The sequence below is a fragment of the Dendronephthya gigantea genome, unplaced genomic scaffold, assembly GCF_004324835.1.
Source record: "Dendronephthya gigantea isolate DGI-Jeju-01 unplaced genomic scaffold, DenGig_1.0 000001F, whole genome shotgun sequence".
Lineage (NCBI taxonomy): Eukaryota > Metazoa > Cnidaria > Anthozoa > Malacalcyonacea > Nephtheidae > Dendronephthya > Dendronephthya gigantea.
Genome location: NW_021163011.1, coordinates 2,166,007 through 2,185,638, shown reverse-complemented (window position 1 = coordinate 2,185,638; position 19,632 = coordinate 2,166,007). Strand labels below are relative to the sequence as shown.

The window sequence follows — 19,632 nt, the reverse complement described above, 5'->3', positions numbered from 1 at the left end:
CAAATAAGTATATAATTAGGGCAGAGCCCTTACCAGGCTGAATAAAAAGTGGCGAAATTGACAACATTTGGACATCTCCCCCAATTTGAACTAAAATTTGAAATTAGAAAGATTCGTCTTTGAAAAATTTGGTCTAGTTTGCGAAGTTAAAAAATTTATAAAAAAAATGATCAACAAGCATGCAGGTTATAGAGTGAACTGCCCCAGAGCTTGGTGGATTATATACAAAATCATAAACAATAACGTTTTGGTATATATAGATCACCATACACAATTTTATTATAGCTGTAGATGAGACAAAAGGCAAATTAACATATAAAATATAATGCATTATACTAAATGTCTATAAACATGCAATTATATTATTGCATCTTTGTGCTTCAGTTTCTTTGTCTAACTACTCACACACACTGCAATTTCAGAGTGGAATAAAGAGTTCATATTATATCACGATTAATATGTCGGCTATATATGCCACTGCATGAGCTGAGATGTTGACATGTTCGAATGTCTACGGCTCCACGCATTTATATTTTCTAAAGAACGAGAAAATATAGGCCATGTATTTGAATAATTCATTTGCATGAACATGCAAAGGCGGTAAAAACATTTTGAGGGATTAATCATGTATGTCATCTTGAAACCCATAAACAGCGCAAAGGGTGTGCGATTAAGAAATCACGAGCAATCTAAGCGCTTGGTGGGCCGATCTCGATTGGACCACTTTAACTAACGACTTATAGACCCTTTGCACACGGCGCCACAGTAGGCATCTTGAGGAAAATTTAAACATAGCATTAATTTTGCAGTTTTTGATAAAATACAGATATCAATATTAAAGGTTAACTATATGGTACTAAGGAAATTTGTTTTTGTCAGGCATATGAACATTTAACACTCGCACAACAAAATATTGCGTCGGGAGAAAAACTCTTTGGGATAATGACGTGGATGGGTCTATTGTTTTAAAGAAGGGTATTACTGGCATGGTTTTATGAAACTTACGTAGCACCGAAAGAGCCAACGTTGATACATCTTCTCATAGCTCCTGTGTACGGGTTACCTCTACGACAGCATTTCCCGTTATTCGCTTCACAACCATACGCATTTAATGAAATACAACCGCCTCGTTTGCTCAGGATTTCGAACTGAAAGAATACATCAGACAATTGCATGGAATATAATATAATATATATATGAGGGTGGCTGATGGAGCTGGGCCGCGGGAATTATCATTCGTCCCCCTCTCTCTTTCTGTACAGTAAATAATTCATATTTTTGCTTGAAATTTTCTCCAGTTAGTGTGATTACGTCATCATTCGGTCCAGACTTGTCCTCTATACATATCACGCCCGCATGAGCAGATTTTCAAAAGCGGCTTTTGCCCAGATCAGTGATTTTGACAAGTTGACAAATGTAACAGGAAAGCAGCCTTTAGTTTTTCACTGTATCGGTAAGTTTGTGATTTGTTGCAAATAATTATGCGCAATTTCACGTTTGTCGCACCAGTATGCCGCCTTTTAAATCGCTGTTCAAAGTGCTAAGTATAAACCTCCAATTCTTACCATACATCGCCCATGCGAAAAAAGGAATATCAGCTGGCTTCATGCGATTTTTACCCCTGCGAATTTGTATGGAAAAAGGTGTATTACCTCGTCTCGCATTCTTTGGAAAATGTTACGATATTTATCATTTTCCTTCCGAATTCTATTGAGTTCAGCATAGTCTTGGTTTACTATATTTTGTTGCGTTGACAAAGACACAACTGCGGCCAGGACAAAGAGTAACAACACATATTTTCCTGCCATTATAAGGTCGATGATCGAATCTTAAAGCAAACCAATGATAAATTAGATAAAGGAGAAGCAAATCCAGACCTCTCACTCATACGTTTATGTGTTCAAGAAGAGATCAACTTCAGGTTTTGCCTTGCATCGAAGTAATATATGTGCAATTTGTAATATTACTTACTGTTCATGCAGCCCCGTTTATTACACTCAATTTATCGGCACGTCATTTATCATCCGTGCCCGGCCTTTAGCCTGAACACCAATAAAATAATTAGGTAGGCGTACCCATTTTAGCTGTGCCGTGCCAATAAATTATTGAGTGTAATGTAAACGTGGTGCTATTATATTTTATATAATAACGTAAAGAATTCAAGCAATTTCATTGGTCGAGAGCCATGATCTATAAGAGGACAGACGCACGGAATGACGTCACAGCAATTTTCTTGTTTTTAAATTGCAAACAAATGATTCAATTAATTTTGGATTTTTTTCAGTTTTATTATATAAAACAAATTGATTACAATAAACCGTTGTCTGTTCAGTTATAGCATATAGATACACGGTATGACGCCATATGTGATAAGAACAAAAGAGTGACCACTCGCCCCGGCGGCTCGTGGCCACTTTTTTTGTTCTTATCACATATGACGTCATACCGTGTATCTATAACTGAACAGACAACGGTTCATTGTAATCTATTTGTCAAATAGCAGATGTGCAATTAAGGATACGACTGCAAGGATTAGCGAGAAGTTTATGGGATGTTAGATTCCAAAAATTTGTGCTAGTAAGATTAGTTAGTTAAACGAGGAAAAATTGTCACAATAACCAGTCATGCACTTGACGTTTTGGCGACCTGAGCTAAATTAAAAGGGGAATATCTTCGGTAGGAATTCAAAACGATTAAAACCTCAGTCGTGATGATTTTGTAAACTGTTCTAAAGTGATAGAAATTTTAAGCATGAATAACCTTGACTGCTCAGACTGAATAATCCATCCGGTGAATTCACTCGAATCAGTGATGCTGTATTGTTTTTGCTAATATAACAAGGGAACATTTTAACATTATACACTTAATGCATGCTCCCAAAGTCGAGGGAAACATCGAGAATTGAGAGAAAACAAAACTTACTATTTTCCGAGGTGGTATATACATTAAGTGTTTTGTTATATAGGAACAAAAACGTACATTTTACACAACAATTTGATTTAAAAAAATACCCACTTTACTTTGTTATGACAAGAAGCGGGCAACAATTTTTCACTTGATTCCCTGGCGGGAAAAATTGCATTTATTTTAAGTCATGTGACTAGAATAAACCAATCACATTTAAAATACACAGAATCTATATTTATAACAATGCAAATTATTGGTGGTGTCACATTCCCACACACCCCCCAGTCGCCACGTTCTTGACATTGTTCTTAATTAATTGAAAACGAACTGAGCCACACTCAACTATACAAAACAAGTTCGATTCTTCAAATACTCGATTAAGAGATCCCCAAAATTGAAAACGATATAAACTCGATCAGTTTCCTGTGCGTACACGCACGGCGTATTTGAAAGACCCTTGTCATAGTTGGCTGCGCTTTCACTTTGTTTCAAACTAAGAAATGCTGAAATATGTTGCGATATTTTATTGTAATGATTCGCCAGCTGACATTTTAAAGACAAATTCATGGCAATTACGACAGTAACGAACGACGACTGACGAATTAGGCAATTCCTACACGGGTGAATTTGCTTCAAAGTACACTAAATTAATCGATATTTTCCCTGAATGCATGCAAATGCATTCGCCGTAACATATATCACCTACAAATTCCCACATTCCTTCTAAGTCTCGGAGTTTTATAAAGTCATCAGTCAGGTCCGGAGCTGAAAGTCCATTGAGATTTGAGGACCTTATACAACAAAACACTCTTCAATTTAGCACGTCTGACATTAAGAGTGTCTAAATTTAATTTTTGCAGTATCATGCTGGGACTAGTGAACTGGCTGGGACTGACATCGTAATTTGCACCAGTAATCACTTTATCCGCACCGTTTTGGAGCACCTGCAATTTATCCTTTAAGACCTTATCACAAGTGTCCCACAAAGGGGAGCAGTAATCAAAATACGGCTGAATTAAAGATTTATAAAGTGTCAGAAGAGAATCTAATGGGAAAAAAGATTTTATTCTTCTCAAGACACCTATACCAGAACATTTTTTTTACATAGTTCGTCGATATATGGAAGGCCAGCTTCTCATCAAGATCAATCCCTAGACATTTGTTGGAGGTGACAGATGTCAGAGTTTTGTTGTTCATAGTGACCGGCGCTAGAGCGTAGATAACCAACTTTAGAGTTTAGATTATATCTTGAGCCTATAACCATAAACTTGGTTTTAGAGAAATGAGACTGGAGTTTGTTTACATTTATGTCACTGTTATGTTTTTCAAGTCCGAATTTAAAATTTCCACTAACTCCACAGAGTCATATGATGAAGTGAATATTTGCGTGCGGTCATCTGCATATATATATAGACAAGGCACTGTCGATTTCAAGCAGCTGGGAAGTCATTTATGTAGATTAAAAACATCAAGGGCCCCAGTATTGACCCTTGGGGAACCCCGCATATTATTTTACCTTTTTTTGAGAGAAAACCATTAATTTGGCATTGCTGATATCGGTTTTTTGAATATGATTGAAACCATTGGAGTTCAACTTCGGAAACCCCATAGTATGTCAGTTTCTCAAGCAAATTATAATCATTCACCGAGTCAAAAGCCTTGCAAATATCGAGAAAAACCACTCCTGTCAGCATTCCCCGGTCCATATTTGTAAACCATGTATCACACATTTGAATCAAAGCGGTTAAGGTGAAGTGCCCAGGCCGAAAACCAGATTTAAATTTTGAAATAAGATTATTTTCATTTAGATGTCTATACAATTGTTGGAAAATTTCTTGTTCGAAAACCTTGCTAACAATTCATAGAAACCTTGCTAACAATTGATAGAATTTCTTGTTCGAAAACTTGCTAACAATTATTGTTATTGTTATTAACTAAATTCTGCATCTACTGATATTAAATCATTCTTAATTTAAAAAAGACCATGTTTTTATGATAAAGTTTTCAAAAAAGATCCACCGAGTTGTGGCGTAATTTGTTCTTTGCCAAAACCACATCTACAGAGTCCGTATATAGCAGTAGACGTATAGGTACGGTTTGCAAAAAAGGTGTTTTTAACTTGCGGTTCAGTGCATTGTGAACCCGACACATTATTTGAAGATACTCCCCGCTTCTTTTCTATACTGCAAACTGAAGCAAGAAAGACTGAGGTGAAACAATGTCATCCTACCAGCACTATAGTTTAGGCTTTGCTGACGTTGTTATATAAACACCAAATTGGTAAACGAAATAATAGGTGTGGAAGTTGTAAGTGACACTGACAATGCAATTGAAAAGAAAATATACTTTCGCAGACTTACAGTTGTAGTATAGACGCTTGGAGCTTCTTTCTTGTCTTGTCTTCTGAGGACGATGATGATGAACTGCTAAATAGCTAGCAGGATCTGCTTACTTATAATATCATGTCATAGCTAGTTGCACTTCAGGAATGATCTAATGGGCATTTTAAGTAGATATGAATTATCAATATGCTTTTAACGTGCTGTTGTTCATTTTAGTGCGTATAAGGACACCATTTACTCTCTTAGAGCAGGAAAACACGCACATTCCCATGGCTATACATTTGGGTATCGGCACTGCGCATGAACTTCTTCTGCAGTCCTCAAACGATGGTTGCATGTTTCAGGCGTTGAGACTATTACAGATAATTACATGGTAAGCCTCATGCATATGAAGCATCAGATTCATTTGATAAGATAAACTGATGTAGATAAAGATTATACTTGATATATATAATCTTGAGATACACAATTATACTTGTGCTCAAAGCGATGTTTCATGCAATGTTTTTCCTTTTGTGGGACCTTGCACGTCTATGACTATAGGTATATGCTTTTTTCGTGAGTGAAAGCCAGGCTTAAAGACACAAATTTTCGGTCATAGTCGGCTGCACTTTTTGTTTTGAAAGGAACAAATAATTGACCATAAACATGACAAAAGGCTCTTATTCGCCGAATAGTCGAGAAGTTTGCTCTTTAAGACCGCCGAGATATGCTGCCCTGCCTCTGATATTCAACCCTGCATGGGCCGCGTATTATTTGTTAAATTGAAATGTTCACAAATCACAAGGTCATGCATACATTTGACTAACACACTCCAAGACTCCCTCCTTATAGGTATTAATCGTGGAAAGCTTTTAAATATCGGTAGACAAAATTGGCGCCTAGTGGTATGTTAATTGCCAAAAAATTGACTCACAATGCATTATTATGCTCATACATCATCACATTAATTAATGTCACGAGACGCACAAGCACGTTTTTTACAGCGTAGCCCAGTGTTTATTGCAATCTTACTATACCTAAAATTTTTTTAGAAATAGTTTTAGGAATGTTCTGGCTGATATTCAACCATGCATGGGCCGCGGATTATTAGTTAAATTGAAACGTTGACAAATCACAAGGTCATGCATGCATTTGACTAACACACTCCAAGACTCCCTCCTTATAGGTATTAATCGTGGAAAGCTTTTAAATATCGGTAGACAAAATTGGCGCCTAGTGGTATGTTAATTGCCAAAAAATTGACCAAAAAATTCTCAATTTTTCTCAAAATAGCATTATATTTTGTAATTACATTAATTACCTATAATTACAAGTCATTGTTGAATTTGAGGTATGCCCTGGCTAATAACGTTCCGAAATCTCCTTATAATCTTCGTGCTTTTTAAAACATGCACCATATATACAGGGTTTCTCAAAAAAACGCATGGCTCTTAATCCTTCATTTAAAATGCTAAAAGTCATTTTAGCTGAACTGTGGTGCAAACCCGAACAATATTAATATTCTTGCATATTTAAGTGGTTGCGTTTTTTTTTTGAGACACCCTGTATGACTCCTCAGATCAGCAGGAACACCCTCATCATTAGTTACGCTAAAAAATCAATGAAATAAAGGGCTTGTATGACAAGTTCACATGTGGTATAACATGTGATATAACATGTAGTATAACAACTGCCTAAAATAGACAAAACACTTCTCGACGTTTCGAGCTGAGGGCCTTCGTCAGGAGTGTTAGTGATGATGTTGATCTCCTCTTCAACAGGAGAGTTTGCTTTGAAGATTTATCAGCGCATCACAAATCGCCCAAATATATGATCTCGGTTATTTGTTGCTTAAAAAAATCACGCTGTATCTTTATATATATGCATGACAATAAAGGCGCTGTTACATTATGACACTTTCTTTACCATTTGCAATGCTACATCTACTCCTGCATGAGGCATGTAATTATAGTTGTCGGCAAATACGATTTTTACGAACATTTTTCACAATCTTTCTTAGCATTTCCAACAGACATTCTTGAGCTAATTAACATTGCTTGCATGACAGCGTTTGGCTTTGATGATTAATCAGCATCCCCGTGCACAAATCGCGCAAATGTACCATCCAGTTATTTCTTCCTTGAAAAAATTATGTTGCATGTGCTTCATGGTACTTCAATTTAGGCCACATTTAAAAAGTAAGTAATTATACATCAAATATATACAGCAAATATACGGCAAATATACAGGGTGTCCCCAAAATACCCAGAACTATTGAAATCACCCATAAATAACAATGTCATACTGAGTTTGAGTGCTTTAATCACACTGTGTTTGACATTTATTATTTATTTAGCATTTTTATGCATGATGACAGTAAAATTTGTTTGTACCTACGAATGATTTTTTTTACTATAGTTTACTTTACAAAATATGGATAGCTATATTTAAATGTACATCTCAAGCACTATGACGTTCGGCATGTCCTTCTTTACCAGCAAATTTTGGATTTTTGTATTTAGCATTTTATAAGTTGCGTTACTCCCCACAGGTGAAAATTTTGGGTTTTTTTGGGAACACCCTGAAGTTCGCGTAACGTAATCAGGTGATCAAATTAGCTTTTTCTTGTAAATAGATAATAGATAGATACTCGAAATCTATATGAAAATATATATATACCCATTGGCAGAAACGTTGGGCGCAAATAGATAGATAGATAGATAGATACTCGAAATCTAATTAGAATTGCATATGATTACATTTGCATGGGATTCCAATCATATTACACAACATAATATGCAATTCTAATTAGATTTCGAGTATCTATCTATATATCTATCTGCGGCCAACGTTTTTGCAAATGGGTATGGAACATCCCGCAGTACGTGCACGTCCAGATTAATCATGCACCCCCATCTATCCTACGCAGAATCCCGGAAACCATCAACCAACGCCTTTCAAAAATCTCCTCAGACAAGCAAGCATTCGATTCAAGTAAACAGCCATACCAAGAAGCATTGAAAGAGAGCGGCTACAACTATAACCTACACTATGATCCTCAACCCACTCAACACAACCGCCACAGATCCCGTAATATCATTTGGTATAATCCCCCCTACAGCTCAAATGTAAAAACTAACATCGGCCAAAAATTTCTAAAAGCCGTAGACGATTTTCTTCCCCGTGACCACCCACTACACAAAATATTCAATCGGAACACATTGAAGCTAAGTTACAGTTGTATGCCAAGCGTCCAGAGCATCATTTCGTCACACAACAAATCTATCCTACGTAATGAAGCCAACAGCATTACCGACAAAGAACTAAGAATTGCAACTGCCGCGCGAAAGATTCCTGTCCCCTGCAAGGTGAATGCCTAACAAAAGCCATAGTCTACCAAGCGACAGTGAAGAATGAGAGCACGAAAGAATCCCAAACCTATACGTTGGCCTTACTGAGAATACATTTAAGACACGCTACCTCAACCATACTTGCTCTTTCCGCAATAAATCAAAGAAAAACACCACAGAGCTAAGCAAACACATTTGGATATTAAAGGACTCTAATACACCGTACACTGTCAGTTTAAAAGTCGTTAAGAAATCACAACGTATTGTAATAAGACTAAACGCTGTAATTTATGCCTATCCGAGAAATTTATGAAACGAGAGTATCCACCTGCAATTAGAATGTCTTCATTTGCCATATTCAATGTTATCTCACTTTGGGATGACAGTTTTTGGAGCAGTTCGAGCATGTTTATTTTCTCCAACATTTTATTCATCATGACTTTTACTTCATCGACGTCTTCGTTAACTTTCGAAAGATTCTCTTTCAGTACATCTTTGATTTCTCTTCTAACTTGTCCGACTTTGTTCTTTACCTCTTCAATTTCATCGTGTCTTCCATTCACTGCTACAACTGCCTCATTTAATTCCTTCACAATTTTCTTACAGACCTTCTCACCTCACCTTGAATAACCTCTTTTTAATACCCCTCGTCAGGTGGTATATACACCTGTACGCCCTATATATCTATGTACGCCATGTATAAATATAATCATAGTCATAACATTCTATATAGGCTCAGTCTTATATATCATGCAGGCTCATCAAATAGGTATACAATTAGGACAGAGCCCCTACCAGACTGAATAAAAAGTGGCGAAATTGACTACATTTGGACATCTCCCTCAATTTGAACTAAAATTTGAAATTAGAAAGATTCCTCTTGTGGTGTAGTTTTGCGAAGTTAAACTGAGGTTTGTAAAAAAATTATCAACAAGCGTGCAGATTATATAGAGTGAACTGCCCCAGAGCTTGGTGGATTATATACAAAGTCAAACAAAAACGTTTTGGTATATATAGATCACCATATATACTGTACATATTTTTATTATAGCTATAGATGAGACAAAAGACAAATTAACATAAAATATAATGCAATATACTAAATGTCTAGATATGCAATTACATTATTGCATCTTTATGCTTCAGTTTCTTTGTCTAACTACACACACATACACTGCAATTTCAGAGCGGAATATAAAGAGTTCATATTATATGACGATTAATATGTCGGCTATATACGCCATGCACTGAGCTGGGATGTTGACATGTTCGAATGTCTACGGCTCCACGCATTTATATTTTCTAAAGAACGAGAAAATATAGGCCAAGCATTTGAATCATTCATTTGCATGAACATGCAAAGGCAGCAAAGAAATTTTGAGGGATTATTATAACGACTTATAGACCCTTTGCACACAGCGCCACAGTAGGCATATGGTACTAAGAAAATTTGTTTTTGTCAGGCATATGAACATTTAACGCTCGCACAACAAAATATTGCGTCGGGAGAAAAACTCTTTGGGATAATGACATCGATAGGTCTATTGTTTTAAAGGAGGGTATGACTGGCATGGTTTTATGAAACTTACGGAGCACTAAAAGAGCCAGCGTTGATACATTTTCTCATATCTCCTGTGTACGGGTCACCTTTACGACAGCATTTCCCGTTATTCGCTTCACAACCATACGCATTTAATGCAATACAACTGCCTCTGCTCAGGATTTCGAACTGAAAGAATACATCAGACAATTGGAATAATATATATATATATATATATATATATTATATATATATATATATATATATATATATATATAATACTGCGGCGTACGAGGCGGGGGGTGGTTGATGGGGCTGGACTGGAATTAGTGAAACGTAATAGCTATTTGTTCTCGAATAGTTTAATTATCATTCGTCCACCCCCCCTTTCCGATTCCCACAATGATTAGTCGATCGATTTACCATTGTTTACATGTTGCAACAATGGCGTCACCAAGCAGAAGACTGGGGGTGACGTCTCGTCTTCGGTACATTTTGTTAATTCTAAGTACCAATTTGAAAGTACTATTAATATTGATGAAATTATACGCCTGAAAATGCTATCTTCATTATATTCATTTCTTCCTTTACCGCACTCGTGGGCATTCTGCACAGTAAATAATTCATATTTTTGCTTTAAATATCCTACAGTTAATGTGATCATTCGGTCCAGTGTCCTCTATACATATCACGCTCGCATGAGCAGATTTTCAAAAGCGGCCTTTGCCCAGATCAGTGCTTTTGACGGGTTGACAAATGTAACAGGAAAGCAGTCTTTAGTTTTTCACTGTATCAGTAAGTTTGTGTTTTGTTGCAAATATGCGCAATTTCACGTTTATGTCGCACCAGTATGCCGCCATTTAAATCGCTATTCAAAATGATAAGTATAAACCTCTAATTCTGACCATGCAATGCCCATGTGAAAAAAACAATATCAGCTGGCTTCATGCGATTTTTACCCCTGCGAATTTTGTCCTACTTAGCGGGATGACTTCAGGACCAAAGTATGGAAAAAGGTGTATTACCTCGTCTCGCATTCTTTGGAAAATGTTACGATATTTATCATTTTCCTTCAGAATTCTATTGAGTTCAGCATAGTCTTGGTTTACTATATTTTGTTGCGTTGACAAAGACACAACTGCGGCCAGGACAAAGAGTAACAACACATATTTTCCTGCCATAATAAGGTTGACGATCGAATCTTAAAACAAACCAATTATAAATTAGATGAAGGATAAGCAATGGCTTACGTGGCTTAAATAGCAGAACTGATGTGCTACTAGGGCTATGACTGCAAGAATTAGCGAGACGTTTATGGGATGTTAGATTCCAAAAATTTGGTTAGTAAATTAAAATTGGTTAGTTAAACGAGGAAAAATTGTCACAACAACCAGTCATGCACTTGACGTTTTGACGAACTTTGCTAAATCGTTGAGGGAAATCTCTTCAGTAGGAATTCAAAACACTGTATGAATTAAAACTCAGTCGTGATGATTTTGTCAACCGTCCTAAAGTGCTAGAAATTTTAACTACTACAATAATCCATCCGTGAATTTACTCGAATCAGTGATACTGTATTGTTTTTGCTAATATAAAAAAGGAACATTTTAACATTGCAAATTCTTGATGGTGTCACATTCCCACACACCCGTTGCGGTTGCCACGCCCTTGACATTGTTCTTAATTAATTGAAAACGAACTGAGCCACACTCAACTATACAAAACAAGTTCGATTCTTCAAATGCTCGATTAAGAGATCCCCAATATTGAAAACAATTGAAAACGAGTTTATGACTCGATCAGTTTCCTGTGCGTACACGCACGGCGTATTTGAAAGACTCTTGTCATAGTTGGCTGCGCTTTCACTTTGTTTCAAACTAAGAAATGTTAATGATTGGAAAATATGTTGCTTTGCGATAATTTATTGCAATGATTCGCCAGCTGACATTTTAAAAACAAATTCATGGCAATTGAACGAACGACGACTGGCGAATTAAGCAGTTCCTACACGGGTAAATTTGCTTTGAAGTAAACCTAAAATTAGCATTAATTAATCGATGTTTTGCCTGAATGCATGCAAATGCATTCGCCGTAACATATATCTCCTACAAATTCCCACATTCACAAACGGCTTCATTCCGCCTCAAAGGAAATTTGGTCGCGTAAAACCGGATTTACGACGGAATCATCGATCGTGCAGCGTACAATTAATTCGTTTAAAATGTTTAGATTTGGGAGCCTCGAGTATTTATTAAAACATCGAACTCGTTTGTCTAGTTGGGTGCGGCTTGGTATGATAGCAATGCATTTGCGAAAATAGCCAATTATATAGCCAAATCCTCGTCGTAGTTTATATAAGCTTAGCGTTTTCACTACAATCGCTCCAAATAATCTTTTCAATTATTGCACGCACGATGAATAGATTCAAAACTTACAAATCCCCTCGTCGACTATGGAAAATTCTCCCGTGCACTTTGTCTTTGTGGGCGTACAATTATTGTTATTGTTATTATAAAAATGTTATGATAAAATTTTCAAAAAAGATCCACTGAGTTGTGGCGTAATTTGTTCTTCGCCAAAACCACATCTACAGAGCCCGTATATTGCAGTAGACGTATAGGTACGGTTTGCAAGAAAGGTGTTTTTAACTCGCGGTTCAGTGCATGGTGAACCCGACACATTATTCGAAGGTAGTTCCCCGCTTCTTTTACTGCAAACTGAAGCAAGAACGACTGAGGTGAAACAATGTCATTCTACCAGCACTATAGTTTAGGCTTTGCTGACGTTGTTATAAACACCAAATTGATAAACGAAATTATAGGTGTGGAAGTTGTAAGTGTATACAATGCAATTGAAAAAAAAATACTTTCGCAGACTTACAGTTGTAGTAGACGCTTGGAGTTTCTTTCTTGTCTTGTCTTCTGAGGACGATGATGATGAACTGCTAAATAGCTAGCAGGATCTGCTTACTTATAATATCATGTCATAGCTGGTTGCACCTCAGGAATGATCTAATGCATTTTAAGAAGATATGAATCAGAGTTGCCAGGTTACTGTATAAATTAGCCATATATTATTACCATAATCATTGTTTTCATTGTCTGAAACAAAGAAATCAAAGGGCCGACTATAACAATGTTTGGCTTCTTTTTCAGCAATCTCAGGAAATCCTGATATGAATATGCTTTTAACTTGCTCTTGTTCATTTTAGTGCGTATAAGGACTCTTTTACGTTTTTAGAGCAGGAAAACACGCACATTTCCATGGCCATACACTTGGCACTTGGGTATCGGCACTACGCATGAACTTCTTCTGCAGTCCTCAAACGAGGGCTGTTTTAGGCGTTGCTATATACATTCCGTTGGGTTTATACAAGACAATCAATGAGAATATCACAAATAATTACATGGTAAGCCTCATGCATGAAGCATGTCATAATGATCTCATTATCAATTGCTTTAGATGCATTTGATGAGGTAAACTGACGCAGATAAAGATTATACTTGATTTTTATCACAGTCCATAGCATAATTATAGCAGATCAGACATTCCATTGAAATATATGCAAAAAAAAGAACTAACGCAGGAAAATTATTCTCAAATTCAGTTTCTTGTGTTTATGCAATTATACTTGTTCTCAAATCGATGTTTCATGCAATGTTTTGCCTTTTGTGTGACCTTGCACGTCTATATGCTTTTTTCGTAAGTGAAAGCCAGACACAAATATTCGGTCATAGTCGGCTGCACTTTTTTGTTTTGAAAGGAACAAATAATTGAACATAAACATGACAAAAGACTCTTATTCGCCGAATAGTCGAGAAGTTTGCTCTATAAGAGCGCCGAGATATGCTGCCCTGCCCCTGATATTCAACCCTGCATGGGTCGCGGATTATTAGTTAAATTGAAAGGTTCACAAATCACAAGGTCATGCATGCATTTGACTAACCTTCCACAGTCCACACTCCAAGACTCTCTCCTAATAAGTATTAATCGTGGAAAGCTTTTAAATATTGGCAGACAAAATTGGTGCCTTCAAATCAGTGGCATGTTTATTGCCAATCAAAGAGGCTAAAAAATTCTCATTTTTTCTCACAATGGCATTATGTTCGAACTTCATCACATTAATTAATGTTACGAGACGCACAAAAATGTTTTTTCACAGCGTAGCCCAGTGTTTATTGCAATCTTACTATACTTAGAAAGTAGAAATAGTTTTAGGAATGTTCTCGCACAATCATAGACACCTAAAGTTACTCATCTCATATATCCGCACAGTTGTTTAAATCATGGCCATCCCAAATTATGCCCAGAAAACGATTGCATGCATGCATGATAAAATGGTGGGAAGTTAAATCATGTTGTATTTGATTTGGTAGATACAACTGATCCCTATATATGTGCCATGTCCTAAGGGGTGAGAGGGCGAACTATACATGCTAAACACAATAGGAAAACAAATAGTTTGCTGATTTCTTATTGAAAACCTTAGGTAACGTGTAGTGGAAAAAAGTCTCAAGCAGAGGATTCGATCATACTTCAGGTGTCGCCCTTGTTAGTATAAAATGAACCTTGAGTTTGTCAGATAATTGTAGCCCAGGTTTGTAGTCGGTTGTTCTGACTGTTCAAAAGCAGGTTAGCTTAACCCTGGGTTAAAGGAAATCTTTACATCAATATTTTCATCGCATGTTCACAAAGTTGCGGAATATCTTTTTCCATAAATATTTTCTGAACTGACAAAAGCCATATTTTGTAAAGATTTTAAAACGAGCAACGGCTCAGAAGCACTTAAACCAAAACCGCAGTGGATTAAAATTTAACCCAGGGTTAGCGCTAACCCAGCTTTGAACAACTGTTCCCAGGACTTCTCATTGACATCCTCATAAAACTTGTTTTAAAGTACAGAGTTAGCATGGCATAATATATATTAATGGTTCATGCAGTCATACGTAGCTAAATAATAACAAGTCGCACTATACAGTATAAAGAAGTTCCAAACATGCAGATCTTCTTACAACGTTCGTGTTATTTTGAACATATTATGCATTCTTCAGTAAGAAAACACTCATCTTTAGTGACATAAAGGGAACAAAGAAAATAATTTAAGCACTACATACAGTGTGACAGTGTTTGTCTTCCAGGTTATAAATGATCAATCCGTGGAGTTCATGCATGAAGCAGGGCCTACTTTAGCGCGCGTGCAGAATTGCACATTCTGTATACATGCAGTATTGAAATTTAAAAAACATCGTCGTCAAATATCTGATGATGTTTATATAAAAAATGGTAATCGAGATAACATGTAATAACTTGCCTCCCGTACCAAAATGATGAAATATGTCAGTCGCGTTCTCAATTTTTTCAACATTGTTGCATATACCTCGGAGGCTCGCTCCCCTGATGGGTTATTATGTGCAGTATTGAGATTTCTCACGCTACCATATGTAAGCCCGAATATATCCAAAATATTTTGTGTCATACATCCACGAGATCTAAAAAAGTCTTGCAGAGTTGTATTCGTAGCCTCTTTGGCATTAAAGCTTTAGCGTGCTGCAAATATCATATAGCTTATGCCTATAATTACAAGTCATTGTTGAATTTGACTGAGGTATGCACTGGCTAATAACGTTCCGAAATCTCATAATCTTCGTGCTTTTTAAAACATACACCATATATGACACTTCAGATCAGCAGGAACACCCTCATCATTAGTTACGCTAAGAAAACAATGAAATGAAAGGCTTGTATGACGAGTTAGCAATAAATGTACTATAACAACTGTCTAAAATAGACAAAACACTTCTCGACGTTTCGACCTGAGGGCCGTCGTCAGGAGTGTTAGTGATGATGTTGATCTCCTCTTCAGCAGGGAGTTGGCTTTGAAGATTAACCAGCGCATCACAAATCGCCCAAATATATCATCTCGCGGTTATGTGTTGCTTAAAAAATTCGCGCTGTGTCGTTATATGCATGACAATAAAGGCGTTGTTACATTATGACACTTTCTTCACCATTTGCAGGCAAATACGATTTATACGAACATTTCTCACAATCTTTCTTAGCATTTCCAACTTACACTCTTGATCTAATTAACATTTCTTGCATGACAGCGTTTGGCTTTGATGATTAATCAGCATCCCCATGCAAAAATCGCGCAAATATACCATCCGGTTATTTCTTCCTTGAAAAAATCATGTTGTGTCACTTAACTTTATGACCATAACATGAGATTCTAAAAGCCGTTTAAATTCTAGTTCTTTAGCGTTAAAACTTTAGCAGCAAACATTGTGTAGCTCATGCTTATAATAACAAGTCATAGTTGGCTGAATTGTAGGTATGAACGTTTCTAAATCTCTTTATAACGTTTTGCGATTTTGAACAAGTGCCATTTTTAGCAAGGACACCCTTATTATTAGTGACGTCAAGAGAGTAAATCAAGGGCTATAATGTGACAGTGATGATCTCATATCAATGATCCATAAGAATCCATGCATGAAACGATATTCCGATACATGATCCGACATCCGTTCATTTGCTCTCAAAGGACAAACATAATGTGTCATGATAATTATAACCATCCGTAAAGTTCAAAAATTCAAAGCCTTGCAGATCAAATCCGCACTGGTTTTTATTGGTGCTTCAATTTAGTCGACATTTAAAAAGTAATTAAATATATATACAGCAAATATACGGCAAATATACAGAGTGTCCCAAAAATACCCAAAACTATTGAAATCACCCATGATTAACAATGTAATACTGAGTTTGAGTGCGTTAAGCACACTGTGTTTGACATTTATTTTTTATTTAGCATTTTTATGCATGATGACAGTAAAATTTGTTTGTAGCTACAAATGATTTTTTTAACCATAGTTTACTTTACAAAATATGGATAGCTATATTTAAATGTACATCTCAAGCACTATGACCTTCGACATGTCCTTCTTTACCAGCAAATTTTAGATTTTTGTATTTAGCATTTTATAAGTTGCGTTACTCCCCACAGGTGAAAATTTTGGGGGTTTTTTAGGAACACCCTGAACATTTTTAAGTTTCATCCGATTTTTTAACATCGTAAGCCTTCCCAATATTTATGGGACAGTGCTGTTTTCAGTTTTCACTAATTATGGCTTTATGCAGGACATGCATGATACAATAGGAGAGATGGGTGGTACTGTTAGATTCACATGCGCCCTCCAAACCGTTAATAAAACATCGAATTCGTAGAAAGGTTTTTCCAGTTTAATACGGTTTGACCAAATGAAATGTAGTAAACAAATTACAAAAATTAAAAACTAACTGCAAAAATAGAAAATCAAACTAAATACAACACTAGTATTATATACAGTTTATCACCTTACACATGAAAGGTGATTGCATGGTGATCTTAGAAAAGAGATTTCAATTGACTTTGTAGACATGCATTTTGACTTTCTATAACCTTACTTTGACAATTATTTCAAACGACACAGACCTAGACAACGTTTATCTATATTGAAATATATATGCGAAAATTTGATTGCTTCTTGGAATACTTTATTTGTATTTCAAGGATACATACAGTATTTAGTGTATTCGTACATATAATGCGTTCAGTTTTTTACAAACTACATACAGCTTGTCGTCATTAACAGAGACTTAACTTGATGGGCATGCAACGGCATATACCGTTCCGATACTGGCGATACTGTGATACCAACCTAAATATATTTTCTTGTGGGTGGTAAAACCTCAGCAACGGCTCTCCATCTTGGTACGTTCATGGCAGGAATACACTTCCACGTGGAACTTCCGATGGTATAACATTCCACTGAACTGAGGTATTCGTCTACTTCATTCATACCTCCCATTACCACAATTGTGTTACCTGTAATAACTGCACAACAGTCGTATCTCTTTTCTAGCATTGAAGGTAAAGTCGTGATCTTTCCCGTCTTGCTGTCGTACATAAACACATCATTCATGACTTGGCCATTGTTATCACGACCTCCTAGTACAACGGCTTGATTTCCCCAACGAACTGTTGCAATTTCCGTCAAAGGATGTGGCAATGGTGACATCTGCTTGCATTCGTTTTTCTCCACACCAAATTCCAATACACTATCTAAAGCATCTCTACAATAGTTAGATTTCTGTCCTCCCAAAATCAATACTTTGTCATGGAAAATTTCAGCGCTATGACAATCTCGGGGCTCGGGCATTTGGCATAATTCTTTCATAGTGTAGGGTGACGTAAGTTCCATTTCGCTAATCATATTGGTCCGCTTCTTGGTGGTTGAGAGAAACCCTCCGATGTGAATAATGCGTTGTTGGTAAACAACGGTTTGATGATCATCGCATTTCCTGGCAAGTTCTCCTGAAAATCTCACCCATTTTAGAGCTGAATTACCAGTAAGATTCAATGTCTCAATTTTTTTACTGGCGTCACCACCAACGACGAATAACTGATCGTCATAAATATACGATGAAGCTCCAATATGTTCATCATTCATTGGAGACACCTCGAACCAAGCATCATTATCCCAGGAGTAGATTTCTGTACTTTTGGATGTTTTTTTCGAACGAGAGTATCCACCAGCAATTAGAATGTCTTCCTTTGCTGTATTCAATGATACCTCACTTTGGGATGACAGTTTTTGGAGCAGTTCGAGCATGTTTATTTTCTCCAACATTTTATTCACCATGACTTTTACTTCATCGACGTCTTCGTTAACTTTCGAAAGATTCTCTTTTACATCTTTGATTTCTCTTCTAACTTGTCCGACTTCGTTCTTTAGCTCTTCAATTTCATCGTGCCTTCCATTCACTGCTTCAACTGCGTCATTTAATTCCTTCACACGTCCGTCCAATTCTCTTACAGATCTTCTCACCTCACCTTGAATAACCTTTATCTCTTTATTTGTTGCTTCCACCTGCCCACCTAGTTTACTTAAACTTCCTTTCAATATTCCGACTTCCTCCTCTATCGTTTCACAGTCAATGTATTTTGCTTTTCTGTATTCACAAACCTCAGTCTCATGATGGACTATTTCTTGCTTGTTAATTACCATACCACAATGTTCGTTGGAACATACAACCGGAGCAAATCCGCAGTTTGAAACATGTGCTTTGAGATTTTCGACATTCGTAAACTCGCGACAACCTCGACTGGCATTGTCACAATTTATCTTTAGCTTACACAAGTAATCGTTTATTGAACTCGCCATGCGAAGCGTGTCTAGACTCAAATGCTCCTTGCACTGAGGACAAGAAGACGATTTGACACTTAGATGTTGAGTAATACAGGCAAGGCAAAACACGTGATCGTTATTTTTGCACATTCTTGGTTCTTTGAGAACATTGCAACAAATAGAGCAATGAAACTTTTCTTCGACATCTGTCTCAAACCGCCAATCTTCGTAGCCATAATTCTCCTCTCTTGGGCAACAAGCCATCTCACGAAATATAACTCACGAATAATGCTTTTGCTCACAACTTTCATATCAGATTTAGCATATCAGTCATAAAGAGATAC

General features: G+C 36.6%; 1 long non-coding RNA gene across 1 annotated transcript; it reads right to left on the bottom strand.

The window, feature by feature from the left end:
* Window positions 1-1,800: 1,800 nt before the first annotated feature.
* Window positions 1,801-5,529, bottom strand: LOC114526760. Its single transcript, XR_003687363.1, has 3 exons — window positions 5,268-5,529; window positions 2,761-2,828; window positions 1,801-1,828 (listed from the first exon to the last, which is right to left on the bottom strand). It is a non-coding gene; the product is annotated as an uncharacterized LOC114526760 (long non-coding RNA).
* Between the last annotated feature and the right edge of the window lie 14,103 nt (window positions 5,530-19,632).